Consider the following 10,151-nt stretch of genomic DNA (forward strand, 5'->3'; position numbering starts at 1 on the left):
ACTGGTGTTACAGGGACAAAAGTGAAACAATCCCTATTCTCAAAATACTTCGATTTTATAAGAAGAAATGAGAAAGAGACAGAGACAGAGACAGAGACAGAGACAGAGAGACAGAGACAGAGACAGAGACAGAGACAGAGAGAGAGAGAGAGAGAGACAGAGACAGAGACAGAGAGAAGGAGAGAGGGAGAGAGGGGAAAGAAGAGAGGGAGAGGGAGGGAGGGAGAGAGAGAAAGAGGGGGGGCAGGGAGGGAGGAAAAAAGGGAGGGAGGGACAAAGGAAGGGAGAGAGAGAGAGAAAGATAACCATTCCCGAACTATGGAGATGGAAGCTCTTGCCCCTTTCCTTCCCTGTTTAGAGTCCCTTCTCACAGCATCCATAAATGAAGTCCTGACTAGATTCATTCTTGAAGAATCCTGATATCAGATTCTTTCACTTGTTAAAACATCCACCCAAACAACTCAGGGACCATATTATTTAAAACTCAGACTTTGGTTCTGGTCTAAGATATCCCAAAAAGGAGGATGCAGAAAGATACTTAAGGTACATTATGAATCAAACAGCAGTACTAACTATTCAATATATTTCTACGAAATTGATATGTAAAAATTCAAAGTTTGCTGATGAGCTAATATATGTTTAGCCTCAATTCTTCACTTTCCTATCTGAAAGTCTGTCTTCTGTCAAGCCAGGAGAGGGATTAGACTCATCCACTGGTCAGTGGTCAGCTTTTCCCAAGAGCACTGGAGTAACTATCCAGGACTGTTTTAAAAGCATCACCGGCCGTAGGTGAGAACCTGAATCTCTAAACCCCAACTTCTTAAACTTTGGTTTAAGACAACATTTATACCCAAGGTTGTAAAAGGGGTCACAAATTTAAGAAATTCTGCTTTAATCCAGACCCATGCATCCATTTCAGTACTAAAGTTAAGGAAGTACTAAACTTAAAGGTAAGGAAGAATGAGCATGGAAAAGATAGCTCAAACACTATGATCAAATTTCCCTATATAAGACATGTACTTATGATTACATGGAGGGCAAAGAGGCTTATAAGGAGCTGTTCTTACTTCCACAAACCCCTTTTGGGAAGCAGCAAAATCTTAACCCACAGCTGGAAAGAAGAAAGAATAGAAAAAAAAGACTGTCATTCCATTTTTAAAGACCAAATGAGATGTGACTCTCTCTGCTCATTGGTCGATGAAAGGGTTCCTTTCTCATTCAGATATGCAGGCCCATAGCACTGAGTCACAAATGTTTAGCTACTTCCTCATCCTTAACTTCTTTCCTTCCCTCTGTCTCTTTTCTCCTTTTGAAGAGGAACCTCCTGATTCTATTTCTGATTCTCTGGACTTCATTGCCATTCTCTAATGTGCGCTTTTATCAAACTCCTACTTTAACTCACATTTATGTGTTGCCTTCTTCAATTTAAATTTAAGCTCTTTTGGGGCAAGAATTGTCTTTCATTTTTTGCTTACATTTATACCCCCAGTATGTGTACTTGGCACATTTTCCCACCTGGCTGTCCACCTTAGGCTTTTCCATCAGGCTCCAGGAATATCTTCACTGGAAAATTTCTTCATCAGGCAAGACAGAATCAGCCTTGGAATTCATACCTCATTAGAGGAAAGGAACTTATGAGTTCCAAAAGCTCCATTTAAGGAGAGGGCTTACATGAGCCATCTCTTAATTTTCTACTCTTCTTTGGACCTCTCCATAATACCCACAATAACATCACCACTGGGAAGCCTCAATAGCCTCTCTTCCCTCATTAGATTGTAAATTCCCCAACACTTAGCATACATAGTACTTAGAAGAACTGTGCCTAACACATGATATTTTTTTTACTTTTTTTAGCTTTTTATTTTCAAAATACATGCACAGTTTTCAACATTCAACCTTGCAAAACCTTGAGTTCCAAATATTTTTCTCCTTCCCTTTCACCAACCCCCTCCCTTAGCAAGCAATCCAATATATATTAAACATGTGCAATTCTTCTATACATATTTCCACAATTATCATGCTGCGCACACACACACACATACACACACGCACACACACACGCACACACATGCGCGCGCACACACACACACACACAATCAGATCAAAAAGGAAAAAATGAGAAAGAAAGCAAAAAGCAAAACAAAAAAGGTGAAAATACAATGTTGTGATCCACACTCAGTTTCCATAGCCCTCTCTCTGGATGCAGATAGCTCTCTCCATCACAAGTCCATAAATTGCCTCACTATTGCAGCAAGAGATACAAAAAGAAATACTTCTGCTTTATAATATAGTTTTAGGTCTGGTACAGTTAGGTTACCTTTATTTGCATTTTCTTTCATTAACTTCTTTGAAATTATTGACCTTATATTCTTCCAGATAAATTTTGTTATTATTTTTCTAGCAGTATAAAATAATTTCTTAGGAGTTTGATTAGTATGGCACTGAATAAGTAGATTAACTTAAGTAGAATTGTCATTTTTATTATATTAGCTCAGCCTATCCATGAGCACTTGATATTCTTCCAAACGATTAGATCTGACTTTATTTGGGTAGAAAGTGTTTTGTAATTGTGTTCATATAGTTCCTGACTTTGTCTTGGTATGCAGACTCCCAAATATTTTATATTATCTATAGTTATTTTAAATGGAATTTATCTCTTCCAGCTAGAGTTATTGGTAAGAAATAACATGTGTGGTGGATTTATTTTTGTATCCTGCAACTTTGCTAAAGTTGTAAATTATTTCTAGTAGTTTTTTTAGTGGATTCTCTAAGTATACCATCTGCAAAGAGTGATATTTTGGTGTCCTCATTACCTACTTTAATTTTTTAATTTATTTTTCTTCTCTTATTGCCAAAGTTAACATTTCTAAAACAATATTGAATAGTAATGGTGATAGTGGGCAACCTTATTTCATTCCTGATCTTATTGGGAATGGTTCTAGTTTATTCCCATTACATATGATGCTTGCTGATGGTTTTAAATAGATGGCCCTAATCATTTTAAGGAAAACTCCATTTATTCCTATGTTGTCTAGTGTTTTTAAGAGAAAGAGAAAAAGAGAGAAAGAAAAGAAGAAAGGAAGGAAGGAAGGAAGGAAGGAAGGAAGGAAGGAAGGAAGGAAGGAAGGAAGGAAGGAAGGAAGGAAGGAAGGAAGGAAGGAAGGAAGGAAGGAAGGAAGGAAGGAAGGAAGGAAGGAAGGAAGGAAGGAAGGAAGGAAGGAAGGAAGGAAGGAAGGAAGGAAGGAAGAACCTAATTTTTCTAAAAAGTTTGTGGTTTGATTTGCCCAGTTCTGAAAGAACAAGGTTGAGATTCCCCAATAGTATTGTTTTGCTATCTATTTCTCCTTTCAGCTCTCTTACCTTCTCCTTTAGGACTTTGGATGCTATACCACTTGGTATATATATATTTAATATTGATATTACTTCATTATCTATGGTACTCTTAAACAAAGTATAGTTTCCTTCTTTATCTCTTTTATTTAGATCTATTTTTTTGCTTTTGCTTGATCTGAGATCAAGATCACTACCCCTGCTTTTTTTACTTCAACTGAAGCATAAAAGATTCTATTCCAGCCTTTTACTTTTACTCTGTATATATCATTCTGCTTTAAATATGTTTCTTATAAACAGCATATTATAAAATTCTGGCTTTTAATATTGTCTGCTATCCACTTCCATTTCATGGAAGAATTCATCCCATTCACATTCACAGTTAAAAATACTAACTTATTTCCCACCATCTTATTTTTCCCAAGTTATATTTTTCTCTTTCCTTTCCCCTTGTTGTGACCCTGGATATCTTAGAATCAGCCAGAGTCAGGATAAGCAAGTCTTTATTCTTGGTCTTTTGGAGTCACCTTTAGGGGATTAGATCTAGCAATCTCCACACCTTCTTCCTCTCTCTCCACCACCAAAAGAATGAATCCTTCTTCTCCTACTCCACCAGCTGATCTCTCCATCCTTCTCTCACCACACCCACAGATCAAGCCAGCATCTGTTAATAGAGAATTGTCCAACTGGTAATTAGCCCTAAGTGCTAGATTACCTTGCACTTAGGTCAAGTACATCCACTCAGTTCTAGCCCTTTACTTGCCCCATTCCCCCTCTCCAGTGTTTTGCTTCTGACAATCACCTCCCTCAAACAGCCCTTCCCTTTTATTACCACCCCCCTCTTTCTCATCCCTTTCCCCTTCTACTTCTGTTCTACCTTCTATTAGCCTTTGCCCTTCCTTTTCCCTTTCCCCCAGTGTTTTGCTTCTGAACACCACCCCTTAATAACCCTTCCCATTTATAGTCTCTCCCCCTTTTCTTATTCCTTTCCCCTTCTACTTCTGTTCTCCCTTCTATTAGTCTCCCCCTTTCCTTTTCCATTTCCTGTCCTACTTCCCTACAGGGTGAGACAAATTTCTTTATGAAAGTAAATATATCTGATATTCTCTTTTTGAGCCAAATCTAATGAAATTAAGGTTCACCTAATGCTCATCCCCTCCCTTCTTTCCCTCAATTGTAAAAAGTCTTTTTTGTCTCTTCATGTCATGTAATTTTAGATATTTCATAATTGTTTATTAATTGACTGGTAGTAGTACATAGTAGGCACTTAATAATTATTAACTGATTGATGCATAGTAAGAGTTTGATAAATATTTATTACATGCCTTTCTTCTGTTGCCTGCCTGACATAAACAGGGTGGTAGTTTCACACACACATTCTTCAACCCTGTTATATAATTATGTTGAAAATATATGCAGAGTAATATAGTGGAGATGAAGGCACTAGCAGTTAAAATGGTAAAGAAAAGCTCCCTGCAGAAGATTGTATTTAAGCTAAATCCTGAAGTAAACCCTAACTTTGAGTCTCAGAAAAATCACCTGAGGGATTAAGAGGTTAAATGACTTTCCCATGGTCCCATAATTAAGACAAATTAGAAAGAGGATTTGAAGTGATGTTTTCTGACTTCAATGCCAGCTTTTTATCCATTTGGCCATGCTACCTTTCTGCAATATATTTCTACTTGATGTTTAAAAGTGGTATGCTCTTTACCATTTCTTCTTATATTGAAAAGCTGTCCCTGGCCATACCCCTATGCAATTCTGACTTTACTATATATCAATTTTCTTCCTTTCTTGCTTTCTTTTTTTGCTGAGGCAACTGAGATTAAGTAACTTGTCCAGGGTCACACAGCAAGGAAGTGTTGTGTCTGAGATCAGATTTGAACTCAGGTCTTCCTGACTTCAGGAATATATACACATATATATAATATAAATGTTCTCTATCTTATCAGATAGATGAATGGATGGATGGATGGATAGGAAGGAAAAAGAGATGAGGGAGGAAGGGGAGGAAGACAGGAAGAAGAGAGGAGGGGAGAGGGAGAGAAGAGGGGAAGAGAGAGAGAAAAAGGAAGAGGAGGGGGAGGGAGATAGGGGGAGAGGGAGATAAAGAGGGGAAAAGAGAAGGGGAGGGGGGAGAAAAAAGGGGACAAAAGTATCAACTTGAAGATCTTTAGTAATATGGACTTTTCCATCCTTCAAACCTGTCCATTGTGTTAGGAAATTTTTATTTATAATAAACAAACATTTGCTTCTCTTTAAATTTCATTCATTAGTCTTAGTTTGATCCTTTAGGATTCATGCTAACATGCCACAACAGCCCTTCATAAACTAGAAAACAACTATTACATTTACCCCAAATCTTCTCTCCTCAAAGCTAAGAATCCCCAAGTCCTTCCATCAATTCCTGGATCATGTTACTTTCCCTATAGTGTCCAATTTGGAATACTTTTGAAATTATTTAACATTATTTCATTCTTTGCAATGAATATGATTCATTAAATATTTTTAAAGCATATAAAGGTACTTTTTTTTAATTGAGAAGCAATAGAGCTACAAAAAAATATAGACTGCTTCAGGTATTATAGGCAAAGGAAAAATATCTTAGACTTGGAATCAAAATGCCTGGTTTAGTCCCATATTCACCACTAGGGCAATTTAATTAAACTTTGATCCTCTAGCTCCTCATCTATAAAACAAGGATTATAATAACTGCCCTCTCCAGCTTCTAGAGTAGTTGTAAAGATCAAGTGAAATGATATGAAAGTACATTTCAAACACCAGAGCATTATCAAAATGTAAGGTGTTCTTATTAAATAGTTATCTCATTAATATACCTGTATCCCACAATAAATTAAGAAATATATGTGGAGATCAGAAATTATGATGATTAACATGAAGGCAATGAGTCCCAACTTGTTAAGATGGTACTATTCTCACTTATAGATAAATGTCACTTGAAAACAGCAGACAAATAGTAAGTTGCACCCAGTATAAAGATGGCAAAAATTCCAATTCTACCAGAGACAATTGCTAGCTGTGTGACTATGGGCAAGTCATTCAACATTCCAGTTTATTTATGTATAAAAAGGAGATAATAATATCTGTCCTAGCTACCTCCCAGAGTTATTATGAGGATCAACTGAAATACTATATGTAAAGCAATTTGCAAATTTTTCTAGGTTATATAAATTTCAGCTATTAATAGAACCCAAGGGGAAAAAATTGAATATAATACAAAATGTCAGAGAAGCATCTGTATAGTAGACAGTCAACTTCAAATGGAAAAGAACTGGGTTCAAATCTTGCCTTATCCCTAATGGTAATATGACCCTGGTTAAGGATCACACTTCTAAAGAGCCCAGATAACTCTCTAAGACTATAAATTGCTGTGTGACCCTGGGCAAGTCACTTAACCCCAGCCTCAGGGGAAAAAAAAAAAAGATTATAAATTGCAGAACAATTGATGATCTGTATTGACAAAAAGGAATTTCCTTACTAAGCATTCTCTACAGTAAATAAAATCAGATATTGGCATAAAAAATACAGACTACAGAGGCTTTTCCCTCTGAAGGAGTATATAGCACAAGAATTAGTTTTGATATTAAAAATAAGAATTAATAGGAGTTATAGATCTCAAATATCAAGATTTTCTTCAACATCGAACTTTATAAATGCAACATGTAAAAGTAGTACAAATACATAATCATCAGAGAAAGGAAAGTCAACCAACAACAACAACAAAGAAAATACATTTTGTTGTTTATTTTTGTTTTGTTTTTGTTTGTTTCAGAGAAAAATTAGGTCTATAAAATTAGAAAATTCAGAGACTTGGTTCCATAGGTAACTAGCATAAATAACATACTTTCTCAGAGAAAAGTGCCTGTTCATATAAGGTACATTTTCTCTTTCAGGGCATCATTGAACTATTTGGCTATTACCTCTTCCAGGAAACTGGATGGTACCCCAGGGTCCCTACACAGAAATAATTTACCTCCCAATGAGTATTTAACTCATCTTAGCTCATTATAGACTCTGACCCTGTAAAGAAAGAGACTGATTCCCACAGAAGCTGCTGGTATTTCATTTCCATGTCGCAAGATAATATTAGGGATTGATAACCCTGTTACTGGGAAGAAAAGAACTCAAAAATTGGTTGTATTGCAGTTCTGAGCAGGAAAATAAGGTATCATAAAGAGATGGAAATCTCTAATATTTTCTCTTACCGAATCCTAAAAAGTATGCTCAATAGGCCTCTTTGCACAACAGGGATGCTGATTTCTATGGACTACAGTCATTTACTTTCATCTCCCCCTTTTTTAAAGAGACTATCTGGGGTGTCAAAGACTGATCTATATCCCAGGCCATTTCTAGAATGGGCTTAGAATTGTTAATGAAATGAAAGTAAGAACAGAATGGTGAGAAAACATGAGGCTACTAGTTTTCTTGCTTTGATGTTGCATATAGGAAGAGATGGCAAATGGACAAAATGTGTACTTAATGTTAACAATACTTGGCAACCTTATGAAAATACAAGTAGATAAAAAATAAAAATATATTATTAAGCTAAAAAGGCTAATTAAGCCCTCAGAGAATAATTCAGAGATATGGGTCTTGAAAAGAGCATTGGATTGGGGGAGGGAAGGGGATCCAAACAACTGGCTTCTGGCCAGACTACCATTCACTAGCTGTGTAGTTTGGGCAAGATTATCTCTCAGACACAATTTTCTCATAGGTCAAAGTAAGGGCCTGGACCAAACAATCATCAATGTCTCTCCTGAGGTCAAAAACTGGTAGACTAAAGAGATTCTTAATGTTAACTAGGTATTTGCCATGATCTGTCTGACACTATCAAGCAAATGAACCAACAAAATACTTAGGATGGGAAGGTGGAAAAGATGACTCATTTTTCAAGTCTTATTACAAAACCAAGTTATACTACTGTGTTTTCCACCACCTACTGTCACTAGATCCTCAAAAATGAATCACTGGATATTCTCTCCAGCAAGTAAATATCCTAAGACTATATATCCTCATCTTTACCCAAGATATTTCTGTATCTTGCTCTCATCAAATCAACACTACCTTAATGGTCAATTGGATGTCCTCTTGTTCAAGTCACCATCTCTGCAATTTCCCTGAACTAAATCTCTGGACAACACTGTCCTATGTATGTTGTCTCCCTCATTTGAATATAGTAAACTTTTTAAGGGCAGGATTATTTGTTTGTTTTTGTATCCCTAGGGCTTAGCACATAATTTGTTCAGTCATTTCAATCATCTTTTATTCTTCAGCCTGCCCCATTTGATGGTTTCTTGGCAATAATAATAGAAAGGTTTTGTATTTCTTACTCCAGTTCATTTTTAGAATAAACTGAGATAAGCACAATTAAGTGACTGCTCCAGAATCACCTTCCTAATAAAAGTTTTAGGCTAGATTTGAACTCATGAAGAGAGATTTTCTGACTCAAGACCCACTCTATATTCACTACACCACCTAACTGCCTTAAGACATAATTAGTATTTTAAAAATGCTTTTTTCACCCATTTATTCATGTCATTTAGCATGCATGCATGCATAATGCAGACATTCATTTCCCCCTCATTTGTTTAACATGCATCAAGCTATTTGATCTTCAGAACATCCTTGTGATGTAAGCAAAGCTAATGAGGAGTCAGTATGGAAGACTGAATAGAGTGACAGTGTAAAGACCTGAGTTTAAATCTTAACTCAAATTCTTACTACCTGTGTGACCCTAGACAAAATAGTTAACCACTATCTGCCTCAGTTTTCTGATCTGTTATATGAAGATAAAAATAGCACTTAGCTCACAGCATTCTTGGGAGAACCAAAAAGGAGTTAACATATGTATAACACTTTGCAAACCTGAAAGCCTTCATTAAATAAATATTTGTCAAATAAAGGTGGTCAGGTGAGAAGAATCACATGGTTTGCTCATGATTCCACAATTCGCTGTGTAAAAGCAATAAAATATTTGATGCTTTATGGTTTGCCAAAAGTTTTATGTCTGTTAATCTCGTGAAAGCCTCACAACAAATCTAGAAAGTATCAAGTTCTTATTAGCCCCATCTTACAAATGAAGAAACTACTGAAACTAAGAGAGGTTGAGAAATTTGTTCAGAATCACTGCTTATAATATATATCTGTGGAAGGACCAGAATTCATGCCTTCCTGACTCCAAATACCATGCCATCTACCTATCTCCCATTGACATAACAATTTTAACACTGATATTCTGGCTCCAAGTACTGTAATCTTTCCACTACTTCAGTCAATCAATCACATTGACTTCATCTCTTAAATATGTTTGATTTGCATTACATTCAAATCAAGAGTCTTATTGAAGAATCTCTGGGTACAATTTCCTCAGTGATAATCTTCTCTGAAAATAAAATAAGAGCAATTCAGAGCATTGAGTGAAATTTGATTTTAGTTTCTCAAGAGACAGACTACATAGGTCTCCAAGTAAATTACTTTCTGTCTTTAAATGTAAACATACCTGGAAACAGATGTGATCAAATCTGAATTCCTCAGGAGTTGATATTCTTCTTTCTGGAGCTACATCACCCATTGTACCCCATCAATTAAAAGGGGTTTTGAGGACAAAAGAAGAGTTTACAAAAATGACCAAACCTCCAAGGAGCCAAGGAGTCAGAGAGGTGAGAAGTATGCAATGGCTCCATGAAGAAAAAGCTCATGGTATTCATTCATTCATTCATTCCACAAAGATTTTTTTTACAGAAACTCCAAAGGATCTCAGAAAACTTCAGACTAAATCCAGAGTCAGAAGACCTGGGTTA

General features: G+C 36.2%; 1 pseudogene; it reads right to left on the reverse strand.

Annotated features, from left to right (window-relative positions):
- The window catches only part of LOC141562324 (WD repeat-containing protein 70-like), a 72,739-nt pseudogene extending 62,817 nt beyond the window's left edge, over positions 1 to 9,922 (reverse strand).
- Between the last annotated feature and the right edge of the window lie 229 nt (positions 9,923 to 10,151).

The sequence above is a fragment of the Sminthopsis crassicaudata genome, chromosome 3, assembly GCF_048593235.1.
Source record: "Sminthopsis crassicaudata isolate SCR6 chromosome 3, ASM4859323v1, whole genome shotgun sequence".
Classification (NCBI taxonomy): domain Eukaryota; kingdom Metazoa; phylum Chordata; class Mammalia; order Dasyuromorphia; family Dasyuridae; genus Sminthopsis; species Sminthopsis crassicaudata.